Genomic DNA, 23,111 nt, shown 5'->3' with positions numbered 1-23,111 from the left:
AAGACTTGGGTCTGTATGAACACTGTGGGGTCGCATCACTTCTCCACCTGAGCCCTCACCATTAGCATTTGAGGGAGTGGGCTGTGCTTGTCTCAGTAAGCTCCTGCCAGGAAGCAGGAAGGCCATGCTCAAGCGATGAGCCCTCACTGGGTGCTTCCTCTATCTGGGCTGCAGCCTTCCTCCACCTCTCAGCTGTCCTTTCTCCCATCCCCAGAGGTTTCTCACCACCACAGTGTCCCCTGGGGGAGCGGAAGCATTCTTCTCCTGAACAACTTTTACCGGAGGATCGAAGAGCCCTCTTGCTTCCATTCCCGTTAAAGCAGCTGAGACGGGGTGGGATTTGCAGGAGGAAGTTTATTAAATGCTAGGAGGGGCCCTGAAAAGGAAACCATTACAGCAATTCAAACACATCCATTGGCAGGCAGGGCTGCCAAGATGGGCCTCTGACTCTTTAATAGCTCTCTCCTCTCTCCAAAGGGCCGGGACATACATCTGCAGCAGCCTCCGCTCAGCTTCCAGTCATTTGAACCGGCAGCAGTTTCTCTTGATTGCTATTTGGCTTCCTGCCTCAAAGGCATGGCCTCCCGGGTAGAACCTCCCAACATGTTTTCAGGCCCACATCAAAAATGTTTGGGACGTCCCTGGTGGTCCAGTGGTTAAGAATCTGCGCTTCCATTGCAGGAGGCACAGCTCCATCCCTGGTCAGGGAACTAAAATCCTGCATGCCACATGGTGTGGCCAAAAAAGAAAGAAATTACACTGTTTGGGTAAATGTGGAGGTGGATGTGCAGTCCGAGGACTGGTTTCTGCTAGCCCAGGCCTGGCCACCACCCTTAAGTGCTGAGGCCATCGCTGTCTTGACACCCTGACTGGGAAATCTGTCGTGTGGAGTCTTGTCCCACTCGGGCCCAAGTCAAGAGATCCGGAACCAACTTGGCCTCCTGCCTAGGCCAACCCCTTCATTCCTGGGACTGGTCAGAGGGTCATGCTTGCTCCACAGGTAATGGGCTGGGACGTGGTGATAGGTAGAAGACATCATCTTTCAGATGAAATCTTATCTCCCCCTCAGCAGATGAGTAACCCTGCACATTATAGACCAAGGAGTCCTCAGAGGACCAGGAAACGCGCTACTCCCCCAGGAAGCCTGCCTGCAGACACACTCTCTTCCGTGTCGACTGAGACACCAAGAATCCATCCTCTCCTCTGCTGCTGTGTCAACACAAACAAAGAGTTGTCTGCGTGTTCACACAGCTGCTAGAGCTTGGGATCACCAACAACCAGCACTCCCGTGAGACGGACACAGGAGCTAGTGATAATAACAACAATAATAACTAAAATGTACTGACAGTATACAAGGTATTGTGCTTCCCTGGTGGCTCAGACAGTAAAGGATCCAATTGCAATACAGGAGACCCAGGTTCAATCCCTGGGTTGGGAAGATCCCTTGGAGAAGAGCATGGCAACCCATTCCAGTATTCTTGCCTGGAGAATCCCATGGACAGAGGAGCCTGGCAGGCTACAGTCCATGGGGTCACAAAGAGTCAGACATGACTGAGTGACTAACACTTGAACTTTTTTGCTTTTACCTCATACAAGGTACCAAGCACTACTCTGAGCACTTTACACGCTTTAATGTTTACTCATTTATCTTCATCATAATGCTTAAAGTTAGGTACCATCATCACACTCATTTTATAGTCAAGAAAACCAAGGCACAGAGAGATTAAATCATTTGCCCGTATTACACATCCAATAACTGGCAGAGCGGGGATTCAAACCGAGGCATTCTAGCTCCGTATCATTTAATCCCAAACAACAACTTTGCCAAGTTGGTTTTATTAATTCTGCTTTAGAGGTTAAGGAAACTGAGGCATGAGCATTGTCAGCTAAGACCACATAGCTAAAAAGAAGCCAATCGAGTACTCAACCCAAGGGCTGCATCCTTTCTCAAGCTCTTCCTTGTAAGGATTGTGTTACAATCACTTCAGGCTGAATTCAGGGAGGCCAGCTGACCTCATCTGTCCTCTGGGATGAGAACCAGCAATGGATGCCCACTGTTCTTCCAGCAGGTCATTTTGAATGGGTCTCCACAGTACTTTTTATAGATGATTATGTACACAGCCCATTTCACCTTAGAGAAAGAGAAGACCGAGATGAGCCAGCCTCCCGGGACAGTGGGCACACTTTTCTATTACGCCGCATGGACTCTGTGTGGTTGCAGGTTTCTGCCCAGGTGCTCTTCTAGAAGTAGTCTAGTCATATATGAACATTCTTGTTCCCAGTACTGAGTGAGATACAGGAAGCAGTGTCTCCCAGCGGAAGGGCATAGGCTTAGAGAGTCTGAGAGCTACTGTTCCCTTCTGGTGGGGATTTAGGCAAGTTTCTTAATCTCTAAGAGTTCCAATTTCCTTCTCTGAAGCAAAAAAAAAGGAAACAAAATTCTTCCTTTTGGGGTGGTTAAGAAAAAAAAAAGTATGAAATTTTATAGCAGAGAAAGAAAACATGTTTACTAAGCACCTATAATGTGCTAGGCTCTCTGTGTATGCATCTCATTTATGTTTCATAAAAATCACACAAGAGAGACATCTCCACTTCATAGACAAAACCGGAACTCAGGGAGGTGAAGGCTGTTCAAAGCCACATCACTAGTAAGTGCCATAGCCGAGCAGTGAACCCAGATTGTCTGGAATGTACCTGGAAACTTTACCACCTCACCAAACTCCTCCTGAAAAAGGCACAATAGGCTCTCCAACTCCACTGGGGTGGGGGGCCTCAGGCGTTTGCCTGCCAACTTGGCCCTCTTCTGCAGGGCCAAGGCTGCACAAACCTCCCCAGAATTTGTTTCTGTGAGGTTTCAATAAAATACGTGAACGGGAATTTCACGCTTGGACTTAAGTGATCGAACAGAAGGTCAAAGACCCTCCTGTGTCTTCTCTCAGGTTTCCGGTGGGACTCCTCTCTAGCTCTCAGATCTCAGGGGAAGAAGGAGAGGCTGTGATGGTAAGGTCCGACAGCTTGATTCTGGGGACATGGAGGCGTTCCCTTGCAGAGCCTTGAGCCACCAGGATCTGGGATGCAGCAGGTGCTCTCATCTGCAAGATGGGTACAGAGCCTGGCCTGGGCAGCTCCAGGCCCAGTGGGTGATTCAGCACCAGCTGGCCCTGGCCCTCTGCCATGGCAGGACATCCTTCAGAAATTCATGGGTCTGAGAAGTCAAAGCTGGGTCTTCAGAGTGACTCTGATGGAGGTCTGTGACAGGGGCCGGGCTCTGCGGCGTCCCAGTAAAACTGCTGTGGTTCTGCCTTGTATCCTTGGCTCACTGTCACCCAGCCCTAGGGGCTCTGCCTAAAAAGAGCCAGGTAATGCCTCCTCCTCTCCGCCTTCATTCTTCCTGTCCTAGTTTAGGCCTGCATCCTCGTTTACCTGGCACAATAATATTAACTAACAATACTCCTTAATTTCTTCCTGTGTGCAGATACTCGAAATACATTTTTAAAATTCTTATTCTTTTTTAAAAACTGTCATAAAACATACATGACATGAAGTTTACTCACTTAACCATTTTTAAGTGTTCTATTCAGGGATATTAAGTATATTCACACTATTGGGTAACCATCACCACCATCCATCTTCAGAGTGCTTCCTACCTTTTCATAATGAAACCCTGTACCCATTAAACAATAACTTCCCATTCCTTTTCCTTCTAAGTCCCTGCCCACCACCATTGTACCTTCTGTCTCCCATGAGTCTGACGACCCTCAGAACCTCATAAAGGTGGTATCGTTCAGCACTTGTCCTTCTATAGCCGGCTGCTTTCACTCAGCATAATGTTTTCAAGGTTCGCCAAGGCTGCAGTGTATATCAGAATCCCCTTCCTTTTTTAAGGCTGAGTTAATATTCCATGAAATACATTTTCTTATTTAATCCTCCTAATAGTTCCTATGAGGTAGATACATTATTATGTCCATTTTACAGAAAAGAAACTGAAGAACAGAAAGTCTAATTAAATGGGTCATTCATCCGGTAGGAAGCAGAGCTGGGGTTTGGGCCCAGGCTGTGTCACTCCTGAAACCTTATGCTTTCCCACTCTGCTATGAGTCCCACACCTGCTCCCCCACTCACAGGACTCCCAAGTTCCATCCTTCAAGCCATGATCTTTCTAAAGGTCAATTTCATACTGTCGCTCCTCTACTTCACACCTTTGCTTGCTTCCCTCTGCTTACAGTCATCTTAAACTCTGGCATGGCATTCAGGCCTGGCCCTGCCCCAGCTCCTATCTGCTTTTTCTGGCCTTTCCCCTCTCCTAGCACCCACTAAAACCCAAGTCTTCACTAGCTGGACTCTGTGCCTTTCACCTTACTACTCTGCATAACTGTAATGCCCACACACCAAATGAGGCAAACTCCTATTCATCTTTGAAGGCCTAGCCTGAATGTCACCTCTGCCTTCCCAGACTTCTCCAGGAAGTGTGTCTAGCTTTTCCTCTCTCCTTCTCTAGAACCTGAATGTAGCTCTGTAAAACCACTGATTGCACATAATCTGATTTGTCAATTTACAAATCTGTCTCCCGCACTATACCTGTGGTTGCCAACATATTTGAGCATGAAGACTCCTTTTCAACATCAGAGAATTTCAGGGTTTTTCCATACACACCGATCAAAGCAACATTTAATGACAAAGTCACCATGAATTCAGTAAAGTTTTTAAATTAGAGTCACCACAATACCATCTATATATAGTTGGAAACAATGCTTCCTGCAGGTGTACGAGGAATCTGGGGGCCTTGTGGTAGACTCTGGAGTCTAAGGCACCAGAGCCTACAGTTTGGGAACCACTGCTCTGGCCTGGAGAGGCAGTTTTCTGATGAAAAGGAAGTAACGTCCATCAACCCTATTATATTCTAAGGCTGTGACAGTTACTTTTCATCTTTATCTCCATTAAATCTCAAAAATGTCCACATTTTCCAAGTAAGAAAACAGAGCTTGGAAAGGTATAATACCTTGTGGGAGGTCATACAGCGAGAGGGGCAGAGCAGAATCTGGTTCTGGATCTTTCTCTACTCTCGTCACTCTGCCTCGGGGCAAGGACCACAGGTGTTCATCTCTGAGTGTTCTGTGCCTCACTTCTGGCTTTGCTTGGAAATGTCAGGGCACAAATGACAAACCGAGAGCCCTTCCCTACGCATTCTCAGGCCCTCCAGCTTGTAGCAGGGAGTCTTTGGTCAGAGACCACCCCCAGCTGCGGGCAAGCAGAGAAGTCCTTCTGACATCAAGGAACCAGAGAAGGCGCTGGGCAAAGCTCTAAGCACAGCATGGCTGCATCTCGTTTAGCTGCTGTTTCCCTTATTTAGTAGGTATTCCTGCCCCAACTCTGGGCTCTGAGCCCCCTCTTCACAACCAGCCCTCTGCTCCCACTCCCTTCCTTCCCACAGACTTCCTGTCTGGCTGCAGAGCAGTTGCTCTCAGCTAACAGTTCATTCAGGCTAGTTCATATTTGATCCCAATGCCTGGTAAAGTTAGGTGTGGTCTGCCTAACAGTCACTTGTGTTTGAAACCAAAGGAGAGATTTCTCAGAAATTCTGGTTGGTCAGGAGGCCAGGGGAGGACAGGAAGGGGCTTCAGTGTCAGATACCTCCAGGTGTCCATCCCAGGCTCTGCTACTTCCTTTCTGAGTGACCCTGGGTTAATCACGTAATTTCTCTGAGCCGTAGTGTCCTCCCATGGAAAATGAGAATAAAATCAACCTCCTAGGGTGAATATGCATAGGTCTTACACTCTCATGTCGCATGGTAGGATGAACAGTGGCCCTCCAAAAGACACCTCCACATCTTAACCCCCAGAACCTCTGAATGGGGCCTTATTTGGAAAAAAGAGTCTTTACAGATAATATTTTAAGTTAAGGATTTTGCGATGAAATGATTGTCCTAAATCATGGGCGTGGATCCTAAGTGCCACCACAAGTGTCCTTGAAGAGAAAGGCAAAGGGAAGTTCGACACACAGAGAGAAGAGGAGGAGGCAAGGTGACCACGAAACAGAGACTAGAGTGAGGTCAGGGAATGCCAAGAAACACCAGAAGCTGGGGGAAGCCAGGAGTAGGTTCTTCCCTAGAGCCTCTGCAGATGTACCTAAATTAAGGACCCCAAAGTGAGATCATCCTGGATTATCCAAGTGGACCCTAAACCAAAGACACATATCCTTGAAGGGACAGATGAGGAGAAAGACACAGAGAGAAGGCTGTGTGGAGAAGAAGGCAGAGACTGGCGTTTGCATTCACAAGACAAGGGATGCCTAGAGACAGCAGAAGACAGAGGAGGTAACGGAGGATTTGCTCCTAGAGTCTCCAAAAGGAGTCTGACCCTGTCAAAGCCTTGTTTTCAGACTTCTGGCCTCCAGACCTGTGGTGAATATATTTCTGCTGTTGTAAGCCACTCAGACTATGGTACTTAATTACTGCAGCCCTGGGAAATGAACACACATTGCCTATCTCCCTAATACCACGTACCATCCCTCATCTCCTGCATTATGTCAGAGCCATACAAGCCATGTGCACAAGAGCCATACACACCATGCAAACCACGTGCACAAGAGCCATGCAAACCATGTGCACCACAGCCATAGAAACCATACAAAACATGCGTACAAGAGCCATAGAAACCATACAAACTACGCGCACAAGAAAGCATGATTCGGGGAATGAAACTTCGTTTGATTTGGTCACTGCTGTAACCCTAACGATTAGCATGGTGTTGGGTCCATGGTAGATGCCTGAGGCATTTTTTAAAATAAATGAATGAATTATAGTTCTCAGAGAGCAGGAGCTGTCTATGGTTTACTTCTATATCCCCAGCATGTCGAGGACACATGCTCCATATATGTGGAACTTCCTCGTCTCCCCTATATTCCAGCACTAAAGGGGCAACAATGAAAAAAGGGGCAAATCTTCTCGGCCTGGAGCCCAGAGATAAGCTTCCAGGCTCCAAAGAGTAGACCTGTTTCCAAACTACCTCTAAACAGAAGGCTTGGAGAGAACCCAGGACTGCAGAATCCTGGGGATGATGTTTAATTAAACCGAGACTCAAGTCACCAGCGTCTGGCCCGGGCTGGGCCTCTGGGACCTGAGCCGGCAACATTTCATCATTAGGAGGAAAGGAGATGACAAATTCTTTCCTGAAAGAACCCAGCAGGCAGTCAGAATTACTGGATGTGGTAAATAAAACCATTATTTCCAAATACATATCCTAGGCAGCACTAAATGCATTCTCCCTATCACAGGCAATACTAAATTTAGAACTGGCAGTTTGAGTCATATGCTGATTCCTGAAGAGAAAAACTAAATTCAAGGAGGGGAGAAATGAAGTGAAATATGAAAATAAAAATGCAATCTTAGTCCCTCAGAGCAACCTGTCAAGAGAAGTTCCTGCAGGGAATTCTGGCTATAAAGGAACTCCAGTGGGGTGGGGCTGGGCCCTGCTGGGTGCCACAGCGGCAATGGCCTCTGAGGAAATTTCTAGAAGGCCCTTGTATGGAACTGCAGAGGCAGGAGGGAATGCTGCATGCAAAGCCACACTGAGGGGACACTGTCTCAAGGCCGTGTCACACCGTCTCACTGAAGCCGTTTCTCAATCCTGCAGTGAAGGTTCTATTACCCCATCACACAGCCGAGGTACTGAGCCTAATGGGGCAAAGTGACTTGCCCAAGTCATTCAGTGAGTAAGCAGGAGAGCAGGGATTTATTTCAATAAACTGCTAATTTTAGAAGAGTGCTATTTTACAGAAAAGTTGAAGAGACACAGTAGTTTCCAAATACCGCTCCCCGAGTTGCCCCTACTGTTAACATCTTAGGTCACTATGGTGTATCTGTCATGCCTAAGGGATCAGCACCGGTACATTACTATTGACTAAATGCTATACTTGGTTTAGATTTTTACTTTTTTTCTCTAATGTCCTTTTCTGCTCCAGGGTATGGATACCACATTATATTTGGTTGTCATGTTTCCTTAAGATCTTCTGGTCTGTTAGAGTTCCTCTCACTTTCTTTGTTTTTTGATGATCTTGACAGTTTCAAAAAGTACTAGTCAGCTATTTTGTAGGATGCCTTCAAATAGGGTTTTTCTGATGTTTTACTCATGGTTAGACTGAGATTATGGGTTTGGGAGAGAAAGACCACAGAGAAGTACCCTTCTCATCAGGTCATATCAAAGGTTCAAAACGATTTATTATTAATGATGTTATTATAACTTCGATCACCTGGCCAAGGTAATATTTACCAGGTTTCTTCGCCGTAGAGTTGCCCTCCCTTCCACCACTCCCCCTTCCATGGTCTACTCTTCGGAAGCATATTAACAAGCAGAGCCCATACTCGAGGAATGGGAAGTTAAGTTCCAGCTCCTAAAGTAGGGAGCCTCTACATAAATTATTTGGAATTCTTCTGTGTGGGAGAGCAGGGATTTAAAGACTGGTAGTAGCTCACAGGCTCTGAGAAGTGGAATTGTTCTTGTGAGTGAGAGGCTCACTTCCAGCTTCCTCATTTCCAAAATGCTCATGTTTCTTAGGCATAGACTACTGGTGATCTATTCAACTCTCATTCTCTCCAAATTTTATTCAGAGCAGTCAAGTGCCCAGCTAAAAGACTAATTTCCCAGCCTTCTTTATGGTTAGGTGTGGCTATGTAACTAGGTTCTGGACAAAAAGATGCAAGTGGACACGGCAGGGTACCACTTCAGGAAAAGTGTCTTTGTGCTGTGTGCTTGGTTGCTAAGTTGTGCCTGACTCTTTGCAACCCCACGGACTATAGCCCACCAGGCTCCTCTGTCCATGGGATTTCCCAAGCAAGAATACTAGAGTAGGTTGCCATTTCCTTCTCCAGGGGATCTTCCCGACCCAGGGATCGAAGTGCATCTCCTGCACTGGCAGGTGGATTCTTTACCACTGAGCCAAAGGGTCTTTGTAGGTCCTCTTTTTTGCCTTTTTTCCCTTCTGTGTGCTTCCTGCCTGAATGTGGATGTGGCAGCTAGCACTCTAGCGGCCATCTTGGGCCATGAGGAAACCATGAAAACCTTGCTAAGGATAGTAAAACCATGAAAACCTATGCTAAGGATAGTAAAATAGAAAGATGGAGATTACTGGAAACGTTTTTTGCTATCCACAGGGCTACTACACCAGCCCTGAGCTGAGTATCACTAGACCTCTCATACATGAGTGTATTAGACTCTGTGGCTGCCATACAAAATACCACAGACTGGGTGGCTTAAAGGACAGAAGATTTTCTCACAGGTGTGGAGGACAGAAGTCCAAGATCAAAAGTTCCCTGGTAGCCAAGTGGTTAGGATTCTGGGCTTTCACTCCCATGGCCCAGTTTCATTCCCTGGTCAGGGAACTGAGATCCCACAAGCTAGATGGCAGAGTCAAAAAAAAAAAAAATACCAGGGTTAGTTTCTGGTGAGGCCTGTCTTCCTGGCTTGCAGATGGCCTTTCCTCTGGCTTACAAGAAGGGAGAGTGATCTCTAGTGTCTCTTCCTCTTCTATAAGGACACCAGCCCTGTCAGATTAACACTCAAGCTTTATGATTCAATCTAGCTTTATGACTCAATCTCTGTTATCTCCTTCGAGGCCCTCACTCTAAGTACAGTCAGACTGGGGGCAAGGGCTTTGACCTACAAATCTTGGGCAGACACAATTTAGCGCATAATAGTCACAAAAAACTGACTTATCCTTTTTTTAGTCATTATTATTTATGGTGTCTGTTGTGAGCATATACACACAAATCCTTAATGAAAGACCATCAAAGTCTAAGGAACGCTTTCTAAAGCTTCCAGTTTGATAACCCTATGAGCTGAGAGTCCAAAGGAAAGTACCAAAGATGCCACCCTTCAAGTCACTTTGAACACTGGTTCATTAACATATTTGATTCATTCAACTGACAGACATGTATTCAGCACCTACCGCATGCCAGATCCTGGGCTATGGACTGAGGACACTACCATAACCAAATACGGTCCTTGACTTCAACACATTTATAGTCTTTACTGATTGACTTACCTAAACTCCTCTCTTTCCAAAGGGAATTTCCATAACCCAGTGAGTAAAACAGAAATGGAGATGCAAAACCAGGAAAAGGAGGGGGATCAAACATGTTTGCCCTGGGAATTGATGTACATGCCATGTGTGACTCAAGCATTCAAGCTGGCTTTGAGCTTCCTAGGAGTTGTGACAAAGTACAGAGTGATTTGGTCCTGCTTTCTGAAAGGAAAATGAATCTTGGTCACTCACGGAAACCAGGTGTAAGTGTTTTCTTTTCTGAACAAATTCCAGCCAAGTGACTTGAATGTCCTGCAAAGTACTATTTCCTGACCCAAACCCCAATGATTGCTCTAAATTCCATGAACAATGCATTAGCTCTTAGGTGCTCATAGAATAAAGCCAGAGAGCTCCATGGTTTACATGCATGGCTTCAGTTTCCTATTCTGGAGCAGAGGGCTTACTGAAGACCATGAGTGATCCCTCTCAGATGGTGCAGAGAATGGGGGCTAGTAAATTCGCAAAGCTCTGAGGCTTGGACATTAGGTGAATGATTTAAGAAGAAGAAACAGCAAAAAGACAGGGCCTCAGAAAAAGGGCAGGGTAGATGGAAAGATGTAATACTGAGAATGAAGTCAATATGATTCACTCACCCATAGAGTTCCCTTCTTGGCATATATCACATCAGGTGGCATCTTACTGAGTATGGGTTTGAAGGGCAGCTCTGTTACTCTGTTACTAGCTCTGTAATTTCAGGTGTGTTAACAGCCCAGAGCCCTGGTTTCCTCATGTTAAATGAAGCTGATATCTACCTACTGTGGGGATTAAATAACAGAACATACATAACAACTTTGTCACAGTACAATCACAGCAACAACAGTGTACATATAAAGACACTATCCATGCCAGGCACTGTATTACACACTTAACACGAATTAGCTCATTTAATCTTCACCATGAGATACATGTTATTGAAGAATTCAAAAGCTGTTGGTTTCTCCCCAAAGCTATGCCAAGCCACATCCTTGGATATCTTTGGAAGGAATGTACCAGTCCTTGGAAGGCTCTTTGCGGATCCATTCCATGCAAAGCAGCTTTGCTTTACATCCATTTTGTAACTATTAGTAATCCCCAAAGTTTGCTGCAATTGACATAGAGCTTTAACTCTTGGGCTTGCTGGTGGGAGTTTGTAGAACACAAAGAAAACCCTAGCAGGAAGCTCTTTCCAAGCCCCATTTACGGTAGGAAGAAAGACACTGAAGAACTTGGAGTGTGCTATTCCAAGACAGTGACCAGGCTGGGAGGCTGGCGGGAATGGGGAGTTACTGTTTAATGGGTACAGAGTCTCAAAGTGGGTGGATGGAAACATTCTGGAGATGGATGTGGGTGATGGCTGCACAACAAGGTGAATCTACTTAATGCCACTGACTTGTACACATAAAATGGTGAATTGTATTATGTATACTTTACCACAATAAAAACAGTAATAGTAATAACACTACTACTAAAATAACCAGAGTGGTAAGGGGTCTAAAAAGCATATATGATGGAAAGCACGTATTCTACAGGCAAAAGTTTTTGAAAACCCCTGGTTTTCAGGATAATGATAATATTAGTCACTACTTATCAAGCACATCACATACACAGGCACTTTATCTGTACCATCCTTTATTCTCCATTATGGCTCTACCAGGCATTTCTTGTTTAGAGGGATCAGGTGATGAGCCCAGGATCACACATTTTGTGGAAAGTGGTAATGATGAGATTTGAACTGAACCAGTTCAATACACCACATCCTCCTATACCACACTGCCTCATTCAAATATGGAATCGCTACCTGGATCTTAAAAGGCTGAGATTTCTTTTAGTCTTCAGAGTTTATTATTCTGAATTGGGGTGGGGAGGGTGGTAGGAAGGTCAGACGTCCATCTTCTTGAAGGCTCCCTGGATTGCCAGGGCATGTGGGTAAACCTGATCCTATTGACCAGTACCCTACACTCCAGGGATAACCATTCTGATGACAGGAACCTGGAAGACCTTTGAGATTAGAACTGGAGACAATACAAGTTGATGCTGCCATGGCTGCAGCAGCACCATGGATCACAGTGAGCTCCCATGGCTGGGGAGGAGGCCGTCAGCCAACAGAGAATACAAAGCAAGTTCCAAATACAGCGAGAGCTACTGAAAGCGTTACTCCCCCACAGTGTAGTCACCACAGCCCAGAAGAGAAATTTTGAAGAGTAAGAGGATGGAAGAGGGTGAAGCAGGGGAAGGATCAGAGACAGATGAGAGGGTTCTGAAGCCTCTGTTCAAACCCCAGCCTACTGTTCTGCTGGTAAAAGCAGACTTATAATCACTCTGAAGCTGGAGCCAATCTCATGACTGCCTGGGGCATCTTCCGAAGTCTCTTGGCACCCCTTCTATTTCTCAGTGACCTCCCTCCTGTCACTGAGTCATGGTTGCTATAGACAAATGGACTTAGGAAATAGTCCTCAGGTCTAAGTCAGTGCCACAAGCCCCCAGATAACAAAGGTATTATGGCAGAGTCAAGGGACGAGTGCCAGGGAAATGGGTTTTCTGTAATGCTGGCTGTTGATGTGAGAACCCTGGACACTGACTGCCTCTTCCCCACTGGGCAAAATGCAGACTTGCTAAGTCTGAGGTTCTTTCAGAAAGCAGGAGAGCCTTTTGTAGGAGAGATGTTTGTAAACATTCTCCTAAAGGAAAACAGAGAAATTGTTTTAAGTTCTTCAAGAATAATGAGCCAAGCCTTGAGTAAAAAAAAAAAAAACACCTGTAATGTAGCAAGAAGTGGCTGTTACCCGGATGTGGCAGGACCTACTCTGCATGGCCAGAGTCACCAGCAGATGCATGCTTTGTTACAGAACCAGGAGCCATTATCAAAGACAAGGTCCAGAGACCCTGTATCTACTCCTGTCCTCATACCCAACACATACCTGTATCCTTGAGTCATTAAGTCAGGAACTCAAAATAATCTTACAAATGGTGTGTGCGTGCATGTGTATGTGTGTGCACATATGTGTATGCCTGTGTGTTCCCACCAATCCACAGGCTCTTGCTGCATTTCCTTCATTCTCCTTCAAGAATTACCTTCTTGCTACAGCACAGGGAACTCTGCTCAATGTTAAGTGGCAGCCTGGATGGGAGGGGAGTTTGGGGGAGAATGGGTATGTGTATATATATGGCTGAGTTCCTTTGCTGTCCACCTGAAACTATCACAACACTGTTAATTGGCTATATTCCAGTATAAAATAAAAAGTTTTCTTAAAAATGAATTACTTTGTTTCACTGATGCTATCGTGAGCACTTGTAAGCTGGGAGGCATGAGCTACACGGGCTGCCCTATACTGGCAGTGAGAGTCACCTTCTGAGAAGGACCCCTGGCATCCTGAGCAGAGCGTGGCTGACCACCCTGCCACATGGATCTAGCTGGAGTCGGCTGGGCTCCACTCCACACAGGGCTTGGCTGTCGCCTGCTCACTTTGAGTGGAGGATCCAGCACTTATTTTAGGCCCTTATAAATAATACATTCTGTCATCTTGATTCTTCAAGGCCTTCTTTTAAGCTATTTTTTCCCTCTTTGGGAAAACCACTTTTACTCTACGAGACAGTTGTTCATAAATCAAGAGGAGCTCCAAGTGACCGAAGATTGAATTCCTGAATTTCTGACTTTGGAGGCAGGGAGCAGCCAACAAATCTGATTAGTTGAGGAAGAAGCTGACCTCATACAGGAAGAGGATCTTACTTCAAGGATGAAGAAATGTTCACAATCTCTCTGATCCCTTGACCTCTGACCTAGGAAGTCCCAGTATCATACCTTTAAATACCATCTTCAACCCTTACCTTCCCCAGTCCCTATGGGTCGTTTACGCTCAGTAAAAGGCTAAGGATTCTCACCATCTGTAAAAAGGAGACAAGGCTACATGCCTGGCATAAACTCAAAGCTCACTTGATGAGCTCTTTGACTCTCCTTGTCTCCTGAAGCTCTCAAGAAGACACATTTATACCTTGAAAAAATATTATTTTTCTCCCTCTTAATTTATCATGAACTACTGAAGAAGCGTTGTTAATACAGTACAAAGAAGCAAAGCTGTACAGTGGACCAAGTGTTGAACTTGGAATTCAAGTAATCAGGGCATGAATCCTGGCTCCGCTGCTTGTTACATGATTTTGAGAAAGTTCCTTAATCTGTCTGGACATGAGTGTCCTAATCAATAACTGGGGATAAATCACTAACTTTGTAGTCCTTTTCAAACTTTAATGTGCATATGAATTGCCAGGGAATTTTGTTAAAATACATATTTTGATTCAGCAGATCTCAGGTAGAGACTCAAGTTCTACATTTTATTTCTTTTTATTTTTATTGGAGTATAGTTGATTTACAATGTTATATTAGTTTCAAGTGTACAGCAAAGTGAATCAGTTAAACATATACACATATCCACTCTTTTTAGATTCTTTTCCCATATAGGCCATTTCAGAATATTGAATAGAGTTCCCTGTGCTATATAGTAGATCCTTACTAATTATTTATTTTATATTTTATAGTAGTTTGTATATGCAAATCCCAATCTCCTAATTTATCCCTCTTCCCCTCACCCCCTAGTAACCATAAGCTAATTTGAGATTCTGCATTTCAACTCAGAGCTAGCCAAGGTTGAGGTTGAGGACTTGGTGATCACCTTTAGAGTAGGAAGGATATACCTGGTCATGACACTTTGTGCATTCTGAAGGGCTAGTTTAATTTAGGATCTGATTCATTATCCATTGTTCTTCTACCTTAAAACACTAAGAAAGCAATTCTACAAGTCAACTTTGACTATGTATTAACCCTTAATTCTTTACAGATAAGCAAAGTAGTAATCATTTAACTAGTAAAACAACAAGGACTGGGGAAAACCACTTGTCACCAATACTCTTCCCCGCAAGGGAAAAAAAAAAAAAACTAACCAATCAGGCATAACACCTCTCCCATCAGCTGGCTGATATAGAAGGCAAACAAACACATCTCCAGTTGAGCTTAGTTTGGGGGTAACAATGTACATTGCACCCCTTCCCCCAAAAAAGCATTGTCTTAAACCCCAGTGTTTACGACTAAACCTAAAAATTGACTTAGAGTGAAAGCAGATTTTGGTGGAAGAAGGAAAAAACTCAATTCCTGAAACTGGTTTGATGGGGGAGGAAACTGATGAGAGAACTGGATGGGATGGAAGGAGGTAGCCAGTGAGTGACAAGGACTATGTAAGGGGCTTTCCTTCTTGGAACAATGATACTTGTGTTCAAGACAGAGCCCTAGGGTCGTCTCCTTGGTGACACCTTTCCTGACACCTGATACCTGCTCTTGTTGCCAAAGTAGTAATACCCAGCCTCTACCCACCCTGGAGCCAGTGCTTATCACACTATATTGAACATTCATTTCCATATTGATCTTCAACCCCTCGAGGTCAGGGACCATGTCTTATTTATCTCTATACTCTTAGCCTGGCACGGTGCCCTGACACATATTAGGCACTCAGTGAATGATGCTGACTGAATGCAGGAGGTAGAGGATATTGAAGAGAAAGCTTAACGATTTTGCTTCGGGTTTATCTTTCCTGGAGTTATTCATTCATATTGTCTCTTACTTGGTAAGCAGACATGCTCCAGATGTGAGCACTCAGATCTTTTACCAGTATCCAGTGTATCTCAGTCTGAGAAATATTTTAAACTCTCTTGATCCCAAGATTGTAAACTGAGCAATACACATAATAATTTTATATACATGTATGTGGAGAAGGCAATGGCACCCCACTCCAGTACTCTTGCCTGGCAAATCCCATGGACGGAGGAGCCTGGTGGGCTGCAGTCCATGGGGTCCCTGGAAGTCGGACACGACTGAGGGTCTTCACTTTCACTTTTCACTTTCATGCATTGGAGAAGGAAGTGGCAACCCACTCCAGTGTTCTTCCCTGGAGAATCCCAGGGACAGGGGAGCCTGGTGGGCTGCCGTCTATGGGGTCACACAGAGTGGGACACGACTGAAGCGACTTAGCAGCAGCAGCAGCAGCAGCATGCTGTGTTGTGCTTAGTCACTCAGTCATGTCCAACTCTTTGCAACCCCATGGACTGTAGCCCACCAGGCTCTTCTGTCCATGGGAATTCTCCAGGCAACAATACTGGAGTGGGTTGCCATGCCCTCCTCCAGGGGATCCTCCCAATCCAGGGATTGAACCCAGGTCTCCCACACTGCAGATGGATTCTTTACCATGTGAGCCACCAGGAAGCCCATTAGTTCTATAAATATAAGTACTTAACTTTTAACACTTTTTTTCCAAGTGCATTTCTTTTTTCACAGTAAATTGAGTACATAGTTTCTCAATTTTCAAACAAGGAAATTGAGGCCCAGAAAAAGTATTAAGTGATCTAAGGCAGAGTCTCAAACTTCAGGTACATAAAAATCATCTGGGGGCACTTATCCAAAATACAGATTCCTGGCCCCCACTCTGCAGTTCTGATTCAGAAGGGGTAAGGGAGAACTCAGGAATATGCGTTTTCATGCTTCCAGGTTCTGAGGCAGGTGGTCTCGGCCCAGACCATCCTAGGGCCAGGAGTCAGGAGCTCGGTATTTGCTGGGGTTGTCTCAGGGCTTTGGTTTCAAACTTAGAGTCATGTGATGGGAGCTAAGTCACACGCACAGACCTTCACAGGGTCTGGCAGGAAACCTAAAATCGGGGACACTCAGACGATGATGGTAGCTCCAGTATCCCATGTGTAAAGCCACGGAGTCAGAGTGCTGGCTGGTAAATGGAAGCATTGCTGAGGACTTACAACCTGGAAGGTCAGGCTCTGGAAAAGGATCAGGTCCTCTAGGCAAGAAGGACCAAAAAAAAAACAAACAAAAACGAAATTACAAAAAAGGGTTTAATATAGCAAACACTGAGGGTGTTTGATGCATTTATGTTCAATTTGTTTCCCATCCTGCCTCTGGGAAGGGAAAACTTGAAGGTAGTTTATGAAATTGTTACCAAAATGGAACAACTTGGTAAAGAACAGAAGCCAGAGCAAGTACCAGTAGACTCCTCCCTTCCATCTTCCACACCCAGGCCCCGTCAGCTGGACCTCTGTGTTTCTCCCTGATCAGCTCCTTCCTTGTCAGTCCACTGTCAAGGCCCTAAAAGCCTCAGGTGTTGCCTTTCATCCAAACTTTATACAAAAGTCTCCCAAAGCTCTGCCTCTCTGCCTCTCGCCTCTCCTTTCCCAATTGACCTCCACTAGAAAGACTCACGCAGAGAAGGCAATGGCACCCCACTCCAGTACTCTTGCCTGGAAAATCCCATGGATGGAGAAGCCTGGTGGGCTACAGTCCATGGGGTCGCTAAGAGTTGGACATGACTGAGCGACTTCACTTTCACTTTTCACTTTCATGCATTGGAGAAGGAAATGGCAACCCACTCCAGTGTTCTTGCCTGGAGAATCCCAGGGATGGGGAAGCCTGGTGGGCTGCCGTCTATGGGGTTGCACAGAGTCGGACATGACTGAAGCGACTTAGCAGCAGCAGCAGCAGAAAGACTCACGAATCTCTCCCTAGTGCAGATCTCATCCTGGTGGGCAAAAGACCACTCTATTTGAAGCTGGAACATCTGGATCTGGTGCTGGCCCTGGCTCCAGAACTAGTTGTCTGACTTAGGGTTAGTAACTTACCCTTTTTGGGATTCAGTCTTTATGTGTGAGATGGAGGGCTGGACTGGGTCATCTCCAAAGTCCTTTCCAACCCTTGGATTTTATGCACACTGCTGCTTAAAAACTATCAGTGACATCTTATTGCTTATAGAATTAAATATATAATTGCTTTACCCTGGAACACCTAAGGAGGCCCGCTATAGTCTGGCCCTGAGAGAGAGAGAGAGTGAAGTTGCTCAGTCGTGTCTGACTCTTTGTGACCCCACGAACTGTAGGAGCCTACTATGCTCCTCTGTCCATGGGATTTTCCAGGCAAGAGTACTGGAGTGGGTTGCCATTGCCTTCTCTAGAGGAGCTTCCCGAGCCAGGGATTGAACCCGGGTCTCCCGCATTGTAGGCAGACACTTTACCGTCTGAGCCACCAGGGAAGCCCAGTCTGGCCCTACTAAGGACTAAATGCTTGTGTTCCTCTAAAATTCTTCATGTCAAAACTCTAATCCCTGATGTGATGGTGTTTGGAGATAGGGCGTTTAGGAGGTGATTAGATGATGAGGGTGGAGTCCTCATGATGGGATTAGTGCCCTGATAAAAAGAGAGTTTTCTCTCTTTCTCTCTACCACATAAGGACACAACAAGAAAGCCATTTGTGAATTAAAATGAGAGTTTTCACCAAGAACCCAACCATGCTGTCAGCCTGATCTTGAACTTCCACCCTCCAAAACTATGAGAAATAAATGTGTGCTGTTTAAGTCACTCAGTCTAGGGAACCCTGTTATACAGTATTCTAAACTGACTCAGATGGGCCTCAACTTTTTTTTTTCCCAAAGCATTGTTCTCCTTTATGTTCCTTTTATTATATATAATCAGACTGAGGTATTCCCTGTTCCCTAAACACGCTTGGAATTTTTTTTTTTTTTTGCTTCCTCAATGCTTTGGTCATCATTTTATCTTAGAAAACCTACTACATCTATTTCAATGTGTATGGTCCTTAACATTTTTTGAGGCCCAAATCCCATGGATCTCTTTTAGGTTCCCCCCCCCACTTTTTTTTTTCTTTTTTGCCTGATTTTTATTTTTTTTTTTTTTTATTAAAATTTTATTTTTTTTAAACTTTACAATATTGTATTAGTTTTGCCAAATATCGAAATGAATCCACCACAGGTATACCTGTGTTCGATAGCCTTAAAATAAGCTCCTTCTCCTCAGACTGCGAGCACTTCATTTGGCCCCTCTCACAGCTGGGATTACAGTCTTCCCTCAGCCTGGCTCATGCAGCCTTCTGTCAGCCCCTTGAGGGCAGGGCCTCTATGATCTGCTACCCACTTGGCACAGGGCCCTGCACAGAGAAGGGTTTAACAAGTAATTGTTGGATAAATGTCAGAAAGCATGTGCCCCCATTTTAGTTAGATCTTGAATTTCAGTGGGAGCTGAGGCAGAAAGGGTAACATGGGCAAAAGGAAAAATAGGAATTCCTATTGTAGTAAACATCTTTTTCTTTGAATTGGCCCCAAGGATAAGAGCCATGAAAGGGGTCCCTGAGCTTGGTGGTGTGGTATACCCATTGCTCATAAAGACCAATGGCTGAATGCCTGGGGTGGTTTTCCCTGCCAACCAGAGCTCAGGCCAAGGGGCTTGACTCAGTGGCTGCAGGCTAAGCAGGAGTTCTGGGCAGCTCCATCCCATGAGAGTATATCCTCATGGCCACAATGGCTCAGCGAATTCTAAGCCCTACACGGTGTGTTAAGAGGCTGACTTCCTGCCTGTATGATGTACTTGAAGGGGTTTCCTCCTCCGACCTCCCCTAGTCCTGTCCCGGTTAATTCTCAGTCTACCTGGGGCCACAGTCAATTGTATGTTTTATCTTGCTGACTAGACTGTCAGTTTCTGCCTAGAAGGCTCTCGTACATCTTGTGTCTTGTTCATCTCCCTCTCTCCCACATGCCTAGCACAAAGCCCTTCTCATAGCAGATGTCAATAAATGTTTTCTGGATGGATGCTCAAATTTAGATCAAATTGACTCAAATCCCAATTAAAATCCCCAGTCAGGAAGACAAGATTTAATTCATTTTCCTTCCTACAAAAAAGGACAATCTTGCTGTTTAATATAACCTAATACATTTTCTTCACAACTCAGAGACAGACGCAGGTTCTGTTTTTAGAAGGCATATCTGAGATGTTGTAAAGTACTGCTTGATTTTGGTATTTTATTCTGATTAAATTTGAGGCATATCAGAAATATGAGTGATGACTTGGCTTGCTCTGAACCATTCTATTCATCATCCTAGAATCTGAGGACAGCAGAATGTCTTGAAGGGCCACGGAAACCAACCAGGTCATTGTATAGCTAAGAGAAACAAAATTCAAGAGCTGGGATTAGAACCTAGGTTGGATGTTTGGTTGGCTGGTTGTTTTCTTTTCCTAGTTAATTTACTCAACAAATATCACTGAGCACCACCGTGTGCCAGGTCCCACGCTGGGTGTCAGGGATATGGAACTGGCAGAGACAATCCCAGCCACCACTCAACTCTCAGATGAATGGTTACTTCCTGGTTTCTCAGCCTGGGATATTCTGCCTTCTTCAAAGGAGCTACATGCCGTTTTCAAAAGAACTTCCTGGCGAAAAAGATCAATGTCAACTGGACAAGGAAGCCTTACATATACTAAAACACTGTACTTCCCTATAGATCAAAAGCATCCATTTAGGGACTAGTGAAGCAGAATTCCTTGGAAATCTGGTACTTTCTGCCTCAGCACTGCCTCCTTGGCGCTCATACAACCATGGCCACACTCAGAAATATGTTCCTACGGGCTAGATGGTTATTTCTCCCATCAGTCCAACAGCCATTCTCCTATGAACAGCAGGGACGCTGGGTTCTCTCTGACTGTCCTTCAGGTCTTGCACAATGAAGGCAATTTGTACTTGTGGCTGATGAAGTAACTGTAAAAGATAGCTTTTGGTCCTAGAACACTTCTCTCTTTAAACTCATCCACAGATTCATCGTCTTTCGAGAATGGCAAATAGGCCTTATCCCCTGCCAATTCTGGCTGACTGGAAGTGACTGCCTGGAGTGCTGTGTTAAGAACGTTTCTGAGGCTGCATCCAGATGCAGTAGGAAATGAGGATTTGATTGACTGGCAGTCTGTGGGGCAGCTATTTGCTTTGCATCCGGTTTTAAGGCCTCCAATGGTTCCTGGATGCATAAAGGATTAAGTCCAATATACTCACTATGGCACACAAGGCACTTTGCAGTGCAGACAACAACCTTACCTAGCAGTCCATAAACCTCCCATACACCCTAAACCCCAGCCACACTCAGCTGTTTTCTGTTTCTTGAATGTAGCCCTCTCTTTCAGGAGTCTGGCCTTTGCACATACAGTTCCCTTTTCTGGAATGTACTCCTAGCTCCTTTTGATGCCTGATTTCTCTGTGAGGCCTTCCTTTATTTCCTCTATGAAAAGTCCTGTCCTTCATATTTCCACATCCCCTTGTTTATCCCTTTGTCATTATCCTTACCCACTGAGATTTATCTATTTACATTTCTACCTCCCCCGAGAGAAGGGAGGTGCTAAAGAGCAGAGCCTATCTCACTCACCAGGGACAGAACACCAGCCACAGATAAGGCACTTGCTATAGGACTGCTGAATGAACCAATTCTTTGAAAATCTCCCCGTGTCACTCCTCCGAGCTGTCTTTCCGAGATACAAGGACTAGCCTCTCTCTATCTGCGGTCTCTCAGACTTGCAGAGGCACATCCTGGCAGTCAGGTCTGTAGCCCTTCCAGTCTACCTACTGCCAGGCATGTGTCATCCCCCACAACTCCCAGTTTAAAACTGAAGCTAGGTATCATCTGGATTTATACTAATGGGGTACTGAATAGATGGAGCAGAATGGATTATTTCATCTAATTCTTTTACTGAGCCCTACTGTCCTAACCTCAACATAATCACAAATTCAGGTCATTTGTCTCCACTGTCATAACCCAGGCCAGTCCACGGTCAGCTCTCCTGGGCTATTCTAATAGCGGCTAACTGGTATTGCTTCATTGTTCACGTTTTACAATCCATTCTCCATTTGGCCGCCTCAGTTTTCCTTCAGATTACATCACTCCTCTGCTGAAAAGCCCTTTGGTGGCTCTGTGCTGATCCTAGACACACAATGTCTCCATGGCCTCTGAAACCCAATACCCTCCAGCTCCTGCTCTCTGAGCTTCAGCCTTCTCCCTCTGCTGCCCTGTGCCCCTAGTTGTCCAGATCTGCATTTCACTCCTCGAATGGCCAAGCCCCTTCCACCTCCAGGCCTTTGTTCTCGCTGCTCCCTCAGCCTGGGATGCTCCAGCTTTTCCTTGAAGATCACAGCTCAAAATGGCACCTTCTCAAGGAGTCCTTCCCTGACCACTCTGTCCATCCAAAATGCACAACACACCTCCCAGATACTCTCTGCCCCACAGTCCAGTTAATTTATTTCATGACACTTAAAATCTAAAATTCTCTTACCAGTTGACTTTATGTTTTTTTTCTAATTAATCTATTTATTTTAATTGGAGGCTAATTACTTTACAATATTGTAGTCGTTTTTGCCACACATTGACATGAACCAGCCATGGGTGTACATGTGTTCCCCCATCCTGAACCCCACTTCCCGCTCCCTCCCCATCCCATCCCTCAGGGTCATCCCAGTGCACCAGCCCTGAGCACCCTGTCTCATGCATCGAACCTGGACTTTATGTTTTTATTCTCCACCTCTCACCCTAGAACGTGAGTTCCATGAAAGCTTCTTGAAGGACAGACCTGCCTGCCTCCTTTACGGCCACACCTAGGGCTTGGCTGAGAGCAGGTGCTAAATGAATAAACATTTACTGAGAGCCCAATAAATACATTTCTCAGGATCTCCAAAGATGGGGCTCCTATATTTTCCCCATGACCTATTATGTATGCCTCTTAAACTTTAAATAATAAGCTGTAGAACATGACGCTAGAAGTCAGGAGACCTGGTTTCAAGTCACTTCCATATGTGGGCCCTCGTGAAACACAACATAACAACATGAGGGACTCGGGCAAGATGCCAAAATAAGAAAAACAACCTCTATTTGCCTTAGAGAAAGTTGGGAAAGGGGAGAGCCCTGGCTGGAGAGGCCAGGGCAGGCTTTAGCGTTCCAGAACAGAGCCGTGGAGCAAATGTCAGGGGTGTGTAGCATCATGCCAGGAGAGGATGGTGTTTCCTGAACTGGCAGAAGACTAAAGAGGCGGTACCTGCCAGAGAGCTCAGATCAGAGACTTGAAGTGGCCCTCTGAGGGGTGTGGGGATAGTGAGAAAGAAAGTTATGAAAGGGCTCCAGCATGACCTCAGCTTCCAAACGGGTTAAAGGGGATGCAACGGAAAGACTTGGATTAGGAGTCAGAGGAGGAGCTAGAGA

The 23,111-nt window shown here is 45.3% G+C and overlaps 1 protein-coding gene and 1 long non-coding RNA gene across 3 annotated transcripts in view; both read right to left on the bottom strand.

Annotated features, from left to right (window-relative positions):
• The window catches only part of SERGEF (secretion regulating guanine nucleotide exchange factor), a 248,254-nt gene that overhangs the window by 30,320 nt on the left and 194,823 nt on the right, over positions 1-23,111 (bottom strand). The window lies entirely within an intron of this gene.
• On the bottom strand, positions 1,821-16,096 carry LOC133261889 (uncharacterized). Its single transcript, XR_009741163.1, has 2 exons — positions 9,424-16,096; positions 1,821-2,131 (listed from the first exon to the last, which is right to left on the bottom strand). It is a non-coding gene; the product is annotated as an uncharacterized LOC133261889 (long non-coding RNA).

Source organism: Bos javanicus, chromosome 15 (genome assembly GCF_032452875.1).
Source record: "Bos javanicus breed banteng chromosome 15, ARS-OSU_banteng_1.0, whole genome shotgun sequence".
Classification (NCBI taxonomy): Eukaryota; Metazoa; Chordata; class Mammalia; order Artiodactyla; family Bovidae; genus Bos; species Bos javanicus.
The sequence above is the reverse complement of the archived record's forward strand: the minus strand, read 5'-3'. Positions and strand labels throughout refer to the sequence as shown.